Source organism: Chelonia mydas, chromosome 9 (genome assembly GCF_015237465.2).
Source record: "Chelonia mydas isolate rCheMyd1 chromosome 9, rCheMyd1.pri.v2, whole genome shotgun sequence".
Taxonomy (NCBI): Eukaryota; Metazoa; Chordata; order Testudines; family Cheloniidae; genus Chelonia; species Chelonia mydas.
The window spans coordinates 83,558,657-83,579,046 of NC_057855.1; positions in this window are offsets into that span (position 1 = coordinate 83,558,657).

The following is a 20,390-nucleotide window of genomic DNA, read 5'->3' on the forward strand; positions in this document are numbered from 1 at the left end:
GTGAACAAATTTGGGTTCTGGCACACCAGGCTAACAGTGAATCTGAATTCCAGAGTCCAGGGTCTTCCACAAGAAGATGCCCTGCTTTTGTTCAACTCTTAAATCAGATTCAGATTTTTACCCAGGGCAAAAAATGCAAAGGAGGAAGATAGGAATAGTTTGAGGAAGTAATTGATTTGGTCTTTTAGCATTAAAAACATTGTTTAAAATGTGGGACCCGTGATCAGGTAACTCTATTAGAGCAACTGTACATAATTTAACCATCAAAAGTAGATATTAAATTCTCTCTGCACTTTGTCATTAGAAGGTCCAGCCAAATTCTTGGCATTCCTTTTCTTTTGTTATTGTATTATTATTGCACACTCAGCAGTGTCACTGTTTTCACATGCATCAAAATTCTTTCACTGTGAAGGACAGACTTTTCAGCTCACAAATATTCCAAAATGTTAAGGTTTCACAAAAGGCAATTTATGGACTAACATACTAATGACTCCAACTAAACTAGCTAAAGTGGCTCACTACTTAAGAATTATTATTGTATTTCTCACCTATAGCTCACCAAGACTGTAAGGCATGAGTGAATTATAAAGATCTTTTATTTTTATGAAAGAAACATAATACTTACCCTTCACGGGTGAGATAAACTATTTGCTCTAGATAGATCCATTTTCAAATTAAATTAAGTTATTGAAGTTTTCCATTCTTGAGCAATTCTGTTAGAAGAGCAATATCAGGCAAGAGCCTTGAATGATATGATTTGTTATTTTCAATGTGGTGAGCACTTTTGCTCTGGAACAGATATAAAATCAACAAGACATAGTGTGGGAAAATTGAATTAGAGATCCAATTCAGCAAAACACTTAAGTCGAGTGAAATGGGCAGGTCTCAGCACGGAGGCTGCAGACCAAACCTGAATGTTTACATTGCAATTGTATAGCCCCACAATCAGAGCCCATGAGCCCGAGTCAGCTGACCTAGGATCTGACACAGTGTCACAGGTTTTTTATCGCAGTGTATGCATACCCTAAATAAGCACATGCTTAACTTTAACCATGTGCTTAAGTCTTATTGAAGTCAATGGGATTTAAATGCATGTTTAAGTGCTTTGTTGAATCAGGGCCTAGGTTAAGAAGATATGGGCCTTAGAAGTAACTTTGTCTGGCATTGGGTTTATTTCCTACATTTGATTATACCACAACACAACACTAGTGATTTCATGAACTGAAGGCATATTACAGTGCCTTCTAGTGCCTTACAATCCAAGTCATTGTTTAATTGCTGTAATTTGAGAATCTAAATAACTGAAGTCATTGTTATTCAAAACCATCCCTAACCTGCAATGAATCTGTCATTATAGGAGTCAGTTTTACAGCACAGCTGAGTTCCGCTTTCTACCATGCTATATTTCCTCAACCTCTCCTCATTCAAGTACTTTCTAAAATGCACTTTTATATGTGATGGCCAACAAGTCATGAGTTCACAATAAAATAAAATAACAATAATACATAGTAAATATGTTAACAAAAACTTAAGTTATTATTCTCTCCTTTTGATTTCCCAAATTATCCTGTCTCTTTTTTAGACTGTATGTAAACACTTCTCTCATAAATAAGAATCACCATAGCTGGCAGAAGATAAGGCAATTCCAGAGTCTGGCCATTTTTAGGAACCACTGCAAAGCATTCTTCACCAAAAAGGCCTTTCTACCCTGAGAAAGACACTCTCATCATTGACACCCCTTTTTACTCTAATGCCCCTGCCAAACCCCTCCCTCCCAAACAAACAAACAAAACCTACCCCAAACAGAGTTTTTACTCCAGAAAGAGCGAAATGGCAGAGACTCCATTAAGTCCACTAAGGATTTGCTATATAAGAGATATTGATATTGATTTTATATGGAAGACACTCATATATTAAAGTGATGGGAGAGCAGTATGAAAGCTGAAGAAAGATAAGTAACTGCTGCTGCAACAGAAGGAAAAGCCTTATGGTCAAGAGTTTCAAAGCCACCTTGGAGATCTGGATGTCTAATTCCCATTAGGAATTGGGAGCTACTGGGGACTCCCCCACACCAAGGGAATTCCCAGTTAGGGGAATTACAGCTACTTTTTGCTCCTTTTGTGTTGCCAGAGTGATGCAAAGGAAAAAAGTCAGGGGGCTGGGATTGATCCACACCTTTGTTTCTTAATTTGACTGAATGTGGCTTTTTAATATTTTTATCTCTTCCTGATGACAGATTGGTTCCAGAATCTTCAGTTTGTTGAGACACAGGGAAGTGTATTTACAGTGTATTACTTTTGGCAATGGAGGCATCCTTGAAGCTCTCCACTATTGTTCAGGAAAGTTCAAATGAAGACGATACAATAATTGTTATCTTATTTGACACAGCCACCTTTTAAATTGTTTTCTCTTGCCTATAGCTTGGGAAGGAATTGTTTTTGGTTTTTATTGATACAGCTTATGTCATTCCTGCAGCAGCCTTTGCACGTGTTAGCATAGAAAACATTCCATTTCATTTTAAACCTCTTGGTTTAGAGGTAAAGCAGAATAGGCATATGTATATATCAGCTATGCAAAATTCAATAAACAAAAAATAGGAAAAATTCAAGCTACCATGGTGTTCTCCACTGATACTTGGAAGCTGCAGGGATTTCGCTTATCTTTAGAGTTAAGGTGACCTGGCATCATTGAAAAAATAGATCTACTTTTGATCTTAAGATCTGAGTCATAAAACAGCTCTTCCAATTGCTGCACAATGCACTCAGAAATTGCTGTCATTTATTCGGGGTAAGTTTATGATTTTGTTTTTCCATCACAAAGTGAATTTGAATTTCCACTCAAATGCACCTTGCATGTATGAGAACTACAGATACAGGGCCAAATTCTGCAACTTTTATTTATGCTATTCGCATGAGGATGGCAGGATTTGATCCATGTTTAATGCCTGATTTTGCAATCCTTACTCTCAAGCCATGTCTACAATGGGAAAATTTATGAAATAATTCCCACCAGTTAAACTGGACCAGTGTGGGGAGCACTAATATAGATAGAGCTCCAGGATCCAGATCTATTTTTTACCAAGGTTTTATAAGAACCTGCTAAAAATCAAGTCTACTCAAACAGTGGCAAAAATGGATCTGACCATATGTACACAATTGCTGCTCACCTGCTTCTAACACTGATTTGCTGAACTGGTTCTTAAAACTGGGGATTTTTATAAGGCCTCATTGAGTGGTACTTAATAACATCTGTATTCCTACTGAGAATTGCAGACTCAGGCTCTTAGGTAGGCTATCTTATAACTAGCCTTTTACAAAACTCTGTGAATAATGTGTAAGGAGAGAATATAAACTCCTCTGTAGTGCTACTTCATTTCACTCAAGGCAGAAGTGATTTTGATTGCTAAATAAATACAAATACTTATTTTGTGCCTATATACTACTTCATGCTTTGTTACCATTCATAGTTGGTTCCTTCTTCTTGGCAGGGTGAGCAAGTCTGAATGAAAGCTTTTCCTGTGGGGATTTTAGAAATAAGCACTGTGAATGTTTGAAATTGTATATACTGCGTTGTAGGAAACTCCCATCTACATACAGTTCAATGGAGGCATTTAGGCTCTGATTCAGGAAAGCACTTAAGTATGTGCTTAAGTCCATCCCTATTTAGGACAGTGCTTGAACATATGCTTAACCTGGTGGATAGACACCATCAGCATTGCAATTCTTGGCAATCTCAACAATGAGGCAAAAGAGCTGTGGAGACTAGCCCTCTAGAGCAGCGGTTCTCAACCAGGGGTCCAGGGCTCCCTGAGGGGCTGTGAGCAGGTTTCAGGGGGGCCACCAACCAGGGCCAGCATTAGACTCTCTGGGCCCAGGGCAGAAAGCCGAAGCCCCACCGTATGGGGCTGAAGCCCAGGTCCCTGAGCCCCGCCACCCAGGGCTGAAGCTGAAGTCTGAGCAATGTAGCTTTGTGGGGGCCCCTGTGGCATGGGGCCCCAGGCAATTGCCCTGCTTGCTACCCCCTAACCTCGACTCTGGCTTTTATATGCAGAAAACCAGTTATTGCGGCACAGGTGGGCCATGGGGTTTTTATAGCAGGGCGGGGGGCTCAGAAAGAAAAAGGTTGAGAACGTCTGCTCTAGAGGTGGTCCATCCAGGTCAGGGCTAAGGGATGCTGGCAGGGCACCATGAAGGAGCTGTCATTGTACTTATCCTCTGGATACATATAGAATGTTGCTCTGCAGGGCTATAAATGCAATATCTTCCAGGAGCATTATAATGTTCATAAAGGGCAGGAGGTGCTATAACCCTGAGCTAATCTGAACTTAATACGCACTCTTTGAAGATGGCTATCACAATGTAAATACTGAGTTTTATAAGTGTGTATATAAAGGCGTCTTTGCTGAGGCCAAATTCTCACTGGTTTCTAAAGCAGTTTGGCCAAAGTAAAGACTGAGTCAGAATTGGATGGTTTGGACCATTATTTTTCTTCCAGCCCTTTACAGGCATGAATGAAACTATTAAGCCTAACATCTAATCCACAAGTGTTTTTGTGAGTGTGGGTGTGTCCTCTCCCATAGTGACAGGCATTGTTCTTGATACAGCATCCTTAATTAAAAGGCTATTAAGAGAGAAGACACAAAAGCCAAAATGCTACACATAATTGCTACTCTTGCAGAGTCATCAGTTATTATTAACATATGTCAACAGAAAAGCCTGTTCAGCCTAGACCTGCTTTATCTTTGAAGCTGCTTTTGGAATTAATACATGGCCCCTGAAACAGGGAAGAGATTTGCACTAATGTAACGAAGAGAATTTTCACCCTGATATTCAGTAAAGAAATAGAACTATAATAGCCTATAATTCATTATTATGTGGAACATCTTTAGTTTCTTCTCATTTAGATATATGAATATGTAACCCCTGACCCTCTTTTTATTGTTTCCCTGGACCCGTAGTCTGTAAAGCACTTTGGGATGTAGTGAGTATGAAAGCCATTATAGAAAATGAGACTCTATTTCTTAGCATGTTAATGCTGCATGGTTCCATGCAAATACTTATGCCATGGACATCTGCCATAAGTGCAAAATTCCAGCCAGTTGGGGTTCTGTAATGATTTTGCTTCCACTGCAACTCAGCTGTAAGTATTCAGGGCTCAGTGGAATAGCCCTACCTCTGCTGTATCTGTGAATATGCAGCATGGTTCAAAGGCAGAACAATTTAGATTTGTATACCTTGCAGGGCAAAGCCAGAGGTGATGTATAGTGGTGTAAATTAAATTTCAGAATTTAAACTGGTGTAATTTACACCTCTTGGCCCCCCACTGCAAACTTAATCTCAAACTTCATAGCTATCTAAATAAATGCAATTAGTGGGAAGGAAATGTATCCACATTTAGGGAATGTCTACACTGCAAGCTAGGGGTGTAATTCCCAGCTCAATTAGCCATACTCAGACTTACTTGGGCAGCTAACCCCTCCTCCTACTCGTGCTGCCGTGGCTACACTCCTTTTTCAGCGAGTGAAGTGACACCTCCAGCTCAAAGTGTAGACATACCCTTACACAGAATCAAGCTCGTCTGCTGTTATCTTTTCAGACCTTTACTCAAGGTTTCATCTGGTAAATGTCATTTCTGAGGATTTGTTGCAGTGGGCAAAGAATAGTTTGTACAAACAATCTGTTGGAGGAATTTGCCTCTCACCCCGACCACCTGTTCTATGTGGCAATATGATGCTGCTTGTAATGTAATGTAAATATTATTCTGTTGAGACATTAACCAGAGTGAAGACTTCTCTGGGCTGGCTGCAGGGAAGTAGCCAACCATTTGTTGCACTCACACCCAGACAAACAGCCCTGTTTACAAAGTATAGGCTCCAGAGACAAACTCTTCTGGGCCAGTCTAAAGGCAACACTCTCTTCCTTTTACTACTTCCAGTTCCAACTCATGCTTTGGGGATGGTCCTCAAAAGCATGGGCTTGTCCACAGGTTGGCTCCCTTCCCACGTTGCATGAATGGGCTCCCAGAGCACCATAAACCACAGTATGCAGCATTTGTGCCACAACTCATTGTCACACTATGGTGGCGTAATGTCTGAATGTGAACTGAACACGCTGTCACAGTGAGTTCAGAAATTTCCCAAATTGTTTATTCAGACCTTGGCCTCTCAGCCAAGATTGTGCTTAGCTATGTCTCACTCAAGTACATCTGCACTGCAGCTGGTGGTGTGATTTGCAGCTCCTGTAGACATACCCATACTAGCTGTACTCTAGTTAGCGCTAAAAATAGGGGTATGTCTACACTGGCAGAATTACAGTTACAGCGCCGCTCAGAGAGCGCTGAAGGGAAACCGCTGTTGTGCGTTCACACTGTCGGCTGCCTGTGCAATAGCGTGGTCACACTTGCGGCACTTGCATCGGTATTCAGAGCGGTGCACTCTGGGCAGCTATCCCACAGAGCATCTCTTCCTCTTCTGTTGTCCCAATGCCCCGTGATGCATCGCTTCACAGCCCAGCAATCCCTGTGCTTCCATCTGCATTTGGCGCCATCTTTCAACAGTTTGTGTACTGCATGCTCTGCCTCTTCCGTCTGCAGGAATGGACCCCACACTGTTGACCAATATGCTGCTTGCTCTCAGTAAGATGTCATGAGTGGCAGTGGAGTTATTCCTTAAACTACAAAGGCAAGAGGAGTTTGACATTGATCTCGCCATGTATAGTAGCTATGACACGAGACTATTTGTGGCATTCACAGAGGTGCTGACCACAGTGGAATGCCACTTTTGGGCTCAGGAAACAAGCACTGAGTGGTGGGATCACATCGTCATGCACGTCTGGGATGATGAGTAGTGGCTGCAGAACTTTTGGAAGAGGAAAGCCATATTGATGGGACTGTGTGATGAGCTCGCTCCAGCCCTGTGGTGCAAGGACATGAGAATGAGAGCTGCCCTGTCATTGGAGAAGCGCATGGCGATTGCACTGTGGAAGCTGGCTACTCCAGACTGCTACCGATCGGTCGCTAACCAGTTCGGAGTGGGAAAGTCGACCACTGGAGTCGTGTTGATGGAATTATCCTGCTCCGAAAGACTGTGACTCTGGGCAACATGCGTGACATTTTGTATAGGGAAGCCCATTTATGCAAAGCTAACTGCGGAGGGGCGATAGATGGCATGCATATTCCAATTCTTGCACCAGACCACCTAGCCACCGAGTACATTAATTGGAAGGGGTATTTCTCTATGGTTCTCCAGACGCTTGTGGATCACCGTGGGTGTTTCATGGACATTAACACAGGCTGGTCTGGAAAGGTGCATGGTGCATGCATCTTTCGGAACACTAGCCTGTTCAGGAAGCTACAAGCAGGGACTTCCTTCCTGGACCAGAAGATCACTGTAGGGGAAGTCGAAATGCCCACTGTGATCCTGGGAGACCCTGCCTACCCCTTAGTGCCGTGGCTTATGAAGCCATACATGGAGAACCTTGACAGCAGCAAGGAGAAGTTCAACAACAGCTGAGCAAGTGCAGAATGACGGTTGAGTGTGCTTTTGGCCGTTTAAAGGCCTGCTGGCACTGCCTATATGGGAGGCTGGACCTGGCTGATGACAATATTCCTATGCTTATAGCTACATGCTGTATGCTCCATAATATTTGTGAAGGGAAGGATGAAAGCTTCACTCAGGGCTGGACCACTGAGGCTCAGTGTCTGGTGGCTGAATTTGAACAGCCAGAGACCAGGGCTATTAGAGGGGTGCAGCACAGGGCCATAAGGATCAGGGATGCCTTGAGGCAGCAATCTGAAACTGAAAGACACTAATATTTGTTGCTATGCTCGTGAGTGCAGTGCTTGTAATGATAGGAGGTGACTGTGATTGGTGCAGAAGATGCACTGTGAAGGTTTAAGAAAATTGCCTGTTGCTTTGCAGGGCTCTCTTTGCTTTCAATCAATAGAATAAAGATTGCTTTCAAACCAAAACCATTATTTTATTCAAAAACAACTGGAGGAGAGAGACAAACAAAAAAACACATCAGTACTGTGGGGGATGGGGGAAGGGAGGGTCCCAGGAGGAGGTGGGATCCCAGGACGGTTAAAGATTTGTGTTTGTCCAGGTATCATATGTAACCTTGTCCTTTGGAGTACAGTGCAGTGGTTACTGTACTTCAGTAGGGCTAAACAGCAGGTGTTGAGTGCAGTGGGTACTGGGAGTCCGCAGGCCTGGACTGTGACGGGGCAGGAGTGGAATGCAGCGGGTATAGACTGGAGCCAGGAGGTTGATCAGATGCATTGGCGATGACTGGGGGGTGCATGGGAAAGAGTTTTGAAACAGTGGCTGCAAGGGAGGGCGGGCGCGGAGCTGCTCGGTTTGCAGTGCTAGTAGCGCCTGGAGCGTGTCCGCTTGGCACTCCATAATGTTTAAGAGCTGCTCTGTGGCTTCGTTCTGGTGCACCATGTTCGTCTTTCATTCCCTCTTTTTGGTGTCATGGCACTCCTTCAATTCTTATTTTTCAGCAGCGGAGTGCATCATGACATCACGCAGAAAGTCCTCTTTAGTTCTTCGTGGCCACTTTCTAATTCTGCACAGCTGTTCAGCCAACAATAACAAAGAAGGAGGCTGGGCTCCCAAGGTCATATTTGTGAAGCCAAAATGCAACATTTTACAGAAGCAGTATTGTGTGCAACACACAGACCACTGATTCAATGATTTAAAACCCAGCCACTATTCACATACCTGTCACTAACTGGCTGACCCCAGGCAAGCACACATGAGCCACAAGACCCCCCAAATGGTGAGTAACTGCAGGGGCAGGGGAAATCAGTGTTCTAGGACCATACTGTACACTTGGCACATGGCTTTTGGGGTGAGCCAGCACTGTAGGGAGAGCCTTATAATCATCACTGTCCCCACATTTTCCACAGACTGTGTTCATTATGGAAGATATCTCACAGCTGAGGGTGAGCAGGGAATCAAGGGAGGGTCTTCTCCAAGACTGCAGCTTGCACCCTGGCTCTTATGCAGCTCACCTGTGTGCAGCAATGGTCCAGGTCCCTCCCCGCCCCAAGTGACAGTAGAGTGGTACGGGAAAGTTACCCTTAATGGGGCAAGAAACAAAGCAGCTCTGCCAAAGAACCTGCAGCAGTGGATTGCCCAGTATCTCCATGAGAGTTTCATGGAGATCTCCGAGGCAGATTCCTGTGAAGTGAGGGAGTCAGTCGACACCCTGTTCCACCACTCAGACTAGGCAGGTGGTGGTTCGTGTATCATACAGACAAATGCCTGCTGTCTGCAATCTGCCTGCCCCCAACAACTCACTTCAGTGATTCCCAAAACCAAAGCCACTTATCAGGGGCCTCCTCTCCTGTTTGCGCTTCGCCAAGCTCCAACAGCTGTGACTGGCTAGCCTCCTCCAGGGTAGAGAAGAGCTCCTGGCTGCATGCATCTCTGACCTCCGAGTCGTCCTCTGCCTCTGGGTCCCTTGCCCCCTCCACATCCTTATCCAAGATTTCCTCCTCCTGGCTTGGTCCACTCTCGACTGGCACGTGAGCCACTGAAGTATCCACAGTGGCCTTCACAGTGAAGGTGGGGTTGCCACCGAGTATCACATCCAGCTCTTTGTATAACCGACAGCTTGTGGGCACAGCACCGAAGCAGTGGTTTGCCTCCCGTGCCTTGTGGTAGGCGTTCCGTAGCTCCTTCACTTTGACCCTGCACTGCAGTGTGTCCTGGTCATGGCCCCCTTCTGTCATGCATTGTGAAATCTGTCCGTAGATATCATAATTCCTACGGCTGGAGCGCAGCTGGGACTGGACAGCCTCCTCTCCCCAAATGCTAATGAGGTCCAGCAACTCAGCATTGCTCCAAGCAGGGGATCTCCTGGTGTGTGGAGCAGGCCTGGCCACCTACAAAGATGTGCTGAGACCACTGCATGTGTCACCAAGCAAACAGGAAGGGGACTTTCAAGCTTCCCAAGGAATTTAAGGAACCTGAGGGCAGGGCAGTAGAGGTCAAACCAATGACCAGAGAGGTGAGAACAGGCATTGTGGGACACCTCCCGGAGGCCAATCACAGCGCTGTAATCAACCAGGGCGTCTACACTGGCACCGTAGCGCTGTAGCACAGAAAGCCGTACGCCTCTCATCAGGGTGGTTTTTTTACAGCGCTGCAACAGCGCAGTTTCTGCGCACTAAGTGGCTTGGCAGTGTGTGCACCTCCGGAGTTTCAGTGCAAAAAGCTGCTTTACTGCACAGAAACTTGCCCGTGTAGACAAGGACCAGCAGTGAGGATACCACGGCAACATGGGCTTCAGTGCAGGGTGCACTAATAAGTAAATATGCAGGGGGGTCAGGCAGGCTTATGCCGCCTGCACTGAAGCTCCCATCACTGTAGCCTCACTGCTATTTTAAGTGAATTTGCTAGATTAAAGCTAGCACATGTACATCTACACGAGCTGCAAATCATACCCCAGCTGCAGAGTAGACATATGTTTAGCTACAGTGCTGTAGTGTCATGAAATTCTGACCTGCTGTCTGCTCAGAAGTGATTATTTGTGCAGGATTTAAAACTTCATTGTCCAGAGCATTGAGAAATGTCTGTTCTTGTTTTAAAGATGATTTCTATTTTAATGGGTTGTATGATAGCCTAGATGTGCATCGCTGCACCAGGACAGCCTTTTGAAACAAGATGATCTATTACTTCATGGGCCCCCCCTCTCCCAGGGCAAAATATTATGAAAACAAGAAATGCCTTTATTAAAAGCACAAAGGCAGTGGAGGCATTCAGAGACTGATGTGCATTGGAACAGTGGGTCTGATTTCACAGCCCTGGATCACATATATATATAGACTATGAGGAAGGGGCACTGAAAAAGTTTCCTCTTTGGGCTTCATAAAAGGCTTCACAGCTTTCTTACAAAGAGGGGAATGTTTACACTGCAAGTAAAGGTGCAGCTGTAGTCTGGGTAAGCATACCCATGTTAGTTTTAACCTAGCTAGCCTGGTAACAATAGTTGCGAAGATATAGTTGTGCAGATATGGTGGCACAGGTTTCAGCATGGGCCAGCTGCCCAAGTAATAAGCCCACCAGGACCCTGGGTACATACTTTGGTTGCTAGTCCATGCCACCACATCTGCACTGCTGTTGTTACCCGTGCTGTCCAGATTAAATCCAGCATGGATCTATCTACCTGCACTACAATCACACCTTCTGTGGCGGTGTCATCAAGCACAGCCCAAATTCTGAGGCCTCTGCTCAGGCAAAATTTCCACATCAGCAAGAGTTGGCCTGAATAAATATTGAGAGGCTGATTTTGACTGACCTTTATAATAATATCCAGTTCTTATATAGTCCGTTTCCTCCACAGATCTTAAAGCGCTTTATAAGGGAGTATGTGAGGTAGGTATTGGAATGTGTAAAGAGCTCCCCTCTGCCAGCAGCAGCACCCCCCATGCCAGAGCGACTCACAGCTGCAATCCCAGTGCTTGGGACAACATGGACTGCTTCCCCGGGGCCTGATCCAGCACATATTGTAATCAATGAAAAGTCTCACATTGATTTTAATGGGCTTTAGATCTGGCCCTTGATGTGCTCTCAGCGCACACATTGCCCCAAGCAGATGGAGAAGAAGCAGGTCATGGTGCACATGCACACAAAAACCATAAGCACCTGCTTACCGCAGAAGAGATTGTATCTCCCTGAGGCATAGTCCTTTCTTAACCATGCCCAATGGCAGGGTAGCTCTGTATCACACCCAGACACAGCTCCGTGCCTCATGTGCACATGCTGGCCTAGAGTATGGACTTCAGGATTTGTCCCATTTACTTTGTTGGGAGTTGAGGATGCAGCAAGTTCTCAGCTCCTCTGGGATCTGGTCCACAGAATTCAGCTTGAGTCATTCAAGGAGAGTCACCTGAGTCACTTCAAGGAGAGTTTTGCTCAAGTAACCAAGAAGGGTCTTAGAAATTAGGCCTATTTTGGAATAGTATTTCCTCATGGCTTTTGACCTCTATTGCAAAGAGCTACAATCAGCACTTGCAGTTTAGCATGCTGTTCAGTTCAGCCAAACAGAAATACAAGCTAAAGACAACTTTGTGCAGACAAAGTTTTGGGTAAATTTCTCCAGCCAGCAAGTGAAATAGTGGGTGTGCCAGGGGAGAACTGGCAGCTGTCTCAGAGAACCACACATCTCTTATTGAAAATCAACACTGAGACTCAAGTTCCTGCACATTCTCCCTGAAAATCCCGTCTCCACAGGCCAGACTGCCAGTGAAATATTTATGTCAAAGCTGAATTCAGTCAAAAGCCAAGAATAAACTGATCTTTTCAAAGCATGGTTTTGTTATTCTGACGTCACTTGATATCAGTGGATATCAATATCTGTTCCTACTAGAGAAGCAAAGTAGCTGTTTGCTATTGAAAGTCTGTCTGATAGTAGCTCAAGTATAGCAGAAGCTATAGCACAAAGGATTTCAATGGATTTATTGTGACACCGATAAAAGTAGTTTGGTAATCTTGTTTTATACCTTTTGCAACATTAGTGCTAGAGCTGACTGAACAAACACAAGAAGTGATTCACAAATATTTTGCATACATAATATTGGAGTTTGATTTACCGTTATTTGGGAGTATTTGGATGGCCATTGGGTATTCATGAAAATGTTCAAGAAGTTTCTTCTGTTAGGCCACAATTGATGATTGGTGGAAAATTCATGTTAAAGTGTGCTATTTGTTATTCATTATATTCCTCTTCAGAGAATTTCAGTTATCCAAGCAGAAAGCAGCAACACTGTCATATAACTAAAGTGCCCAATTACACCACAAATAGTTGAGGGTGAACTGTTTTCCAACCAATAGGCTAAAACTGGTTCCTGTGATCTATTCAATAAATTCTTACAAACAGAGACTACATTAATAGAAATCAGGACCAGTTTGCATACAACTGGTAAACAGAAAACAGAGCAACACTAACAAAATTATTCACACAACAAATAATTCACACTTATTATTATTCACTTTTTAAAATGAGCAATATAGAACTAAGCAGCACTCCCCCCATAAATGCAGTCACCAAAACTAATGGCTAAAGTCTATAAGGAAAACCAGACATTTTATTTTTAAAGACAGTAAGATCCAATTCACCAGCTTTGTGGGAAGCTTGCAGGCCTCTAAGCATACAGCAGCCAGTGATCTAATGGACAAGAAGTATTTAAACTACTGAGAGTTTGCTATGGGAAACCCAAGTCTCAGAACTGTATTCTGGAAGGGAGATCTGTATTGAAAGTGTCAGATTATAGGTACAATGAAATCTTAGAATTAGAGAGGGCTTGATTCACCCACTGCGTTGCACTTTGCCAAGTCATTCATGCCTGTACCAATGGAGTACAATGTGGATATAAAATGCTACAGTTCTGATTAAGTAGCATATAATACTCACTTGCACAGATGTAAGTAATTGCACCTGGTGCTAGGTAGTGGAGAATCAGCCCAATCCTTCACGTTTAATGTATGCAGTGTAATTCACCAGGTTAGGTGTAATTCAAAGGAGGCACTTTATGAAAGCCAAAAGAGTTACTATCTCTCTGGCTTAGTTTCACATCCATCATGACTCCAAGCAGAGCGAGTTAGAGTAACATTGTCTAAGACAGAGGTGGGCAAACTACAGCCCATGGGCCATATCGGGCCCACGGGACTGTCGTGCCTGGCCCCTGAGCTCCCAGCCAGGGAGGCTAGCCCCCAACCTCTCCCCTGCTGTCCCCCCTCCCCTGCAGCCACACTGCTGCACGGGCAGTGCTCTGGGCGGCAGGGCTGCATGCTCATGCAGGGCAGCGCGGCAGCGTGTCTGGCTCTGGCTGGGCTGCACGGCTGCCAGACATGCTGCTCTGAGTGGCATGGTAAGGGGGCCGGGGCCAGGGCCGGGGAGTTGGATAAGGGGCCGGGGTTCCAGGGGGCAGTCAGGGGACAGGGAGCAGGGGTAGTTGGATGGGGCAGAGGTTCGGAGGGGGCAGAGGACAGGGAACAGGGGGGTTGGATAGGGCTTGGGAGTTCTGGGGGGGGGGCTATCAGGGAGCCTGTCAGGGGTCAGGGCAGTCAGGAGACGGGAGCAGGGGGGTTGGAATGGGGGTGGGGTCCCGGCGAGCTGTTAAGGGCAGGTGTGTGGACAGGGGTCGGGGCAGTCAGGGGACAGGGAGCAGGGAGGGTTGGATGGGTCAAGGGTTCAGGGGGGCAGTCAGGGGATAGGGAGCGGGGGAGTTGGATAAGGGGTGGGGTCCCGGGAGGGGGCAGTCAGGGGACAAGGAGCGGGGGGGGGTTGGATGGGTGGGGGGCTCTGAAGGGGGCAGTCAGGGGGCGGGAAGTGGGAGGGGGCGGATAGGGGGCGGGGGCCAGGCTGTTGGGGAGGCACAGCCTTCCCTACCCGGCCCTCCATACTGTTTTGGAACCCTGATGTGGCCCTCAGGCCAAAAAGTTTGCCCACCCCTAAGACCTGAAGGGAAGAAACAAGTGACAGATTCTGTACCTGCCATGCTGCTATTATCAACAGTGTCAATAGAGTGCAACTGAAACTGCTATTGCTATTAGGCTGCAAGCTCAATGGCTCAAGTCCCTCACTAGGAGTTGGTTTTATGAACACTGCTGACACCACCATGCAGTACAAGGGTCGTCCACAATGGGTGAGTTATTATTATAATACTCTCCATGTATACAGAGCCTTTCATCTGATCTCCATGCACTTGGCAAGCATCCATCTATTTAGTCTCTCCACACACCTGTTAAGTAGGTTTTATCCCAAATCCGCTCCTGAGGGGGGTGTAGTAGTAGTGTAGGCTACTGCATCCTGTGATTGCTGTCACAGTTGTAGAATTGCTCTGCAACCTGGGTGAAGAACTGTGCACCCCAATCCCAACCGCGACCATTTTCTCAGACGATGTACTTGAACAAGAGGTTTCAGAGTAGCAGCCGTGTTAGCTTGTATCCGCAAAAAGAAAAGGAGTACTTGTGGCACCTTAGAAACTAACAAATTTATTTGAGCATAAGCTTTCGTGAGCTACAGCTCACTTCATCGGATGCATGCCGTGGAAAATACAAGTGGGAAGATTTTATATACACAGAGAACTTGAAACAATCTCTGTGTATATAAAATCTCCCCACTGTATTTTCCACGGCATGCATCCAATGAAGTGAGCTGTAGCTCATGAAAGCTTATGCTCAAATAAATTTGTTAGTCTCTAAGGTGCCACAAGTACTCCTTTTCTTTGAACAAGAGGGTATCCCTTGGAGTTTAAATGGCATGTATCCGTCGCTAAAGGTTGAAGGCTCAAACTGGCATTGCCAGTATCTGAACATGAGACTGGGGTTATTTTACTCCTAATGTTCAGGTCAGTGAGCCATACACCTTCTAAAGTGTTCACCATGATTGATGAAGGTCCAAGGTACACAGTGCTTGACATATTCCCCCAGAGCCCACTACAGGAGCCAGACATCTGTAGACTGAAATATTTTGTTCTTCTACAGGGAGCTGTGATATTTTGCAATCATGCATTTTTTCAGGGTCTATAATAGCTGGGATTTTGGGCCTCACTGTGTCCCAATACTGCCCATTTGGGGATCTGTTTAATATAGCTCTCCAGCGGGAAAGTACTAGGTTTTGTGTTTACATTTTGAAGTGCCAGAGTCTAACACAAGTTAACTATCTCTGCAAATATTATATATGTTTGCATTTCCATTCAACTTGGTGACATCTTTTTCACATATTACCAACCTGGTAGGAAATGAAAGTGTTTCTACTACAGAAACATTTAGGGCCAGATTTTCAGCACAATTCTAACTGAGCCTCTGTTTGAGTATGCAGTTATTTTGGCACATTTAGTGTTATTACAACATCTAAGTCCCTGTTTGCATTCACAAATACGGTAACTACACATCTAAGTGACCTAAAGTGCCTTGGCCAATTCTTGAAGATGGAGAAGTGCACTCATTTTCACAGATACCATGGTGATCTGTGCTTAGAAATACCTAACATAAAGACAATTTTTTAAAAACTTTTCTCCGCTGTACCTTTTTCCTGTTGTCACTCTCATTCCTTTCAATGATTAATGTTTCTCTTAAGAATTATTATCAGTGCTGTTCCCTTAGTGAGCCAGTAGGGGGTGAGACTGCATCAAGCCTCCAGCTCCCTCTCTATAGAAATTGAGTCATTCAGATGTGAGCAACTTCCTCGATTCTGTTTTCTTCTATCCCAATTCTTCCCTGGATTATATTGAGCCACCAGGCTGGCTCGTTTAATTGAAATGTTCATAAAGCCACGGACAAGGCTTCAACTGGAAAATACTTGAATACCAAAGGAATCTATATCGATCTGCATTGATTATAATTTCAGGCCACAATCCTGCAGACGCCTACTCTGGCAAACTCTCAGTGAATTTCCATGTTAGTTTCTCTGAATAAGAACTGCAGGATCAAGCCCAATAAAATGCACCTTAGTAGAAGCTTACTTAATGTATAATAAATGTGTTTATTTTGAGGAGACCAAACTTCCCATAGGCCCAAATCCTCCTTACCCAGCTCCTTCTATTGGTGCATAGGGCCTGAATGGCAGCAGAAACACTGTGGTTATATTATATGGGCTGATGTAGGACTAGCTGTGAAGAAACTCCATATTGGGGTGGGGAATGGGCTCTGGGAGGCTGCATGTGCGATAGCATTGTGGACAGGTGTGTGTGATTTAGACGATTCTTCATAGTGATGAAGCATCGTTAAGCTACCCTGACAATAAGCAATGCAGAATCGCCCTTCCCCCACAGCCCCAGAGGTGGAGGAGGAGAAGCCATATACCCCCCAGGCTGGGAGGATTGCGGCCACCACTCCCAGGAGGAAATGTAGGTGGTTGGTGACTCTCTTCTGAGAGGGACGGAAGCCTGACATGGCATCCCGGGAGGTATGCTGCCTGCCACGGCCCATATGCGAGACCTTACAGAGGGATTGTCGAGGATTATCTGACCCTCTCACTACTACCCCATGCTACTCATCTATGTGGGCACTAATGATACTGTGAGGAATGACCCTGAGCAGATCAGAAGTGACTACAGGCCTCTGGGAGCTGGGGGCACAAGTGGTGTTCTCTTCGATCCTTCCGGTCAAGGGTAGGGGCCCAGGCAGAGACAGAAGCATCCTGGAGGTGAATACCTGACTGCGAGAATGGTGTCGCTAGGAGGGCTTTGGCTATTTTGATGACAGGAGGTTGTTTTGGGAAGGACTGCTAAGCAGAGATGGGGTCCATCTATCGAGGAAGGAGAAAAGCATATTTGGATACAGACTGGCTAATCCAGTGAGGAGGGCTTTAGGTTCAGTGGGGCAGGAGACAAAAGCCCACAGGTAAGTAAAAAACATGGAGTCCTGGGAGACAGGCTGGAATCTGGGGAGACACAAGAGAGAACATAGGGGGGAAATCAAATCAGTATCTTAGATATCTGCATACTAATGCGAGAAGTATGGGGCATAAGCAGGAAGAAATAGAAATGCTAGTTAATAAACACAGTTATGACATAGTTGGCTTGGTGAGCCAATGCACGACTGAAAGATTGATATAAAAGGGTACAGCTTGCTCAGGAAGGACAGGCAGGTAAAAGAGAGAAAGTGTTGACTTATATATCAAAATGTATACACTTGGACTGAGGTTGAGCTGGAAATAGGAAATAGGATAGGTCCATCAATGGCTGTTAGCCAGGATGGACAGGGTTGGTGTCCCTAGCTTCTGTTTGCCAGAAGCTGGGAATGGGTGACAGGGGACGGATCATTTAGTGATTACCTGTTCTGTTCATTCCTTCTGGGGTACCTGGCATTGAACACTGTCAGAAGACAGGATACTGGGCTAGATGGACCTTTGGTCTGACCCACTATGGCCATTCTTATGTTCTTATGGAGAGAGACTTGTTGAAAATATCTGGGTAAGGATAAAAGGGGTAAAAACCAAAGGTGATGTTGTAGTAGGGGTCTATTACAGATCACCTAACCAGGAAGAAGAGGTGGATGAGGCTTTTTATAATCAACTAACAAAATCATCCAAAGCACAGGACTTGGTGGTGATGGAGAACTTCAACCACCCAGCCATCTGTTGGGAAAATAACACAGCAGGGCACAGATTATTCAACAAGTTCTTGGAATGTACTGGAAACCATTTTTTTACTTCAGAAGGTGAAGAAAACTTCTAGGGGAGAGGCTGTTCTAGATTTCATTTTGACAAATAGGGAGGAACTGGTTGAGAATTTGAAAGTGGAAGGCAACTTGGGTGAAAGTGATCATGAAATGATAAGAGTTCATGATTCTGAGGAATGGTAGTAAGGAAAACAGCACAATAAAGATAATGGATTTCAAGAAGGCAGACTTAAGCAAACTCAGGGAATTAGTAGGTAAGATCCCAGGGAAAGCAAGTCCAAGGGGAAAACAGTTCAAGAGAGATGGCAGTTTTTCAGAGATATTATTAATGACACAAGAGCAAACTATACCACTGCATAGAAAAGATAGGAATATGGCAACAGACCACCCTGGCTTAACCAGGAGATCTTCAATGATCTGAAACGCAAAAAAAGAGTCCTACAAAAAGTGGAAACTAGGTCAAATTACAAAGGATGAATATAAACAAGTAACACAAGTCTGTAGGAACAAAATTAGAAAGGCCAAGACACAAAAAGAGAGATAAAGAATAACAAGAAAACATTCTACAAATACATTAGAAGCAAGAGGAAGACCAAGGACAGGGAAGGACCATTACTCAGTGGGGGGGGGGGGGGGAAACTATAACAGAAAATGTGGAAATGGCAGAAGTGCTAAATGCATTTTTTGTTTCAGTTTTCACCAAAAAATGTAGTAGCAATGAGACATTAACTTAATGAAAGCCAATGAAAATGAGGTAGGATCAGAGGCTAAAATAGTGAAAGAATAAATTCAAAACTACTTAGATAAGTTAGATGCCTTCAAGTCACCAGGGCCTGATTAAATACATCCTATAATACTCAAGGAGCTGACTGAGGAGATATCTGAGCCATTAGCGATTATCTTTGAAAAATCATGGAAGACAGGTGAGATTCCAGAGGACTGGAAAAGCTATAATGCCAAGCTATAAAAAGGGGAATAAGGACAACCTGGGGAATTACAGACCAATCAGCTTAACTTCTGTACCCAGAAAGATAATGGAGCAAATAATAAAGCAATCATTTGCAAACATCTAGAAGATAATAAGGTGATAAGTAATAGCCAGCATGGATTTGTCAAGAACAAATCATGTCAAACCAACCTAATAGTTTTCTTTGACAAGGTAACAAGCCTTGTGGATAAGGGGGAAGGGGTAGATGTGGTATCTCTTCACTTGAGCAAGGATTTTGATACTGTCTCACATGACCTTGTTATAAACAAACTAGTGAAATATAGCCTAGATGGAGCTAATATAAGGTGAGTGCATAACTGGTTGGAAAACCATTCCCAGAGAGTAGTTATCAGTGGTTCACAGTCAAGCTGGAAGCGCATATAAAGTGGGATCCCACAGAGATCAGTTCTGGATCTGACTCTGTTCAATATCTTCATCAAGGATTTAGATAATAGCCTAGAGAGTACACTTATAAAGTTTGCGGACAATACCAAGCTGGGAGGGGTTGAAAGTGCTTTGAAGGACAGGATGAAAATTCAAAATGATCTGGACAAACTGGAAAAATGGTCTGAAGTAAACAGGACGAAATTCAATAAGGACAAATGCAAAGTACTCCATTTAGGATGGAACAATCAATTGCACACATACAAAATGGGAAATGACTGCCAAGGAAGAAGTACTGTGGAAAGGAATCTGGGGATCATAGTGGATCACAAACTAACTATGAGTCAACAGTGTAACACTGTTGCAAGAAAAGCAAACATCATTCTGGGATGTATTAGGAGGAGTCTTGTAAGCAAGACATAAGAAGTAATTCTTCCGCTCTACTCCGCTGTGCTTAGGCCTCAACTGGAGTATTGGTTCCAGTTCCGGTCACTACTTTTCAGGAAAGATGTGGATAAATTGGAGATAATCCAGAGAAGAACAACAAAAATGATTAAAGGTCTAGAATACATGATCTATGAGGGAAGACTGAAAAAATTGGATTTGTTTAGTCTGGAGAAGAGAAGACTGAGGGGCACATGATAACAGTTTTCAAGTACATAAAAAGTTGTTACAAGGAGGAGGGAGGAAATTGTTCTCTTTAAACTCTGAGGATAGGACAAGAAGCAACGGGCTTAAATTGCAGCAAGGGAGGTTTAGGTTGGTCATTAGGGAAAACTTCCCGTCAGGGTAGTTAAGCACTGGCATAAACTGCCTAGGGAGGTTGTGGAATTTCAGTCTTTAGAGATAGTCTAGAAAATACTTTGTCCTGCCTTGAGTGCA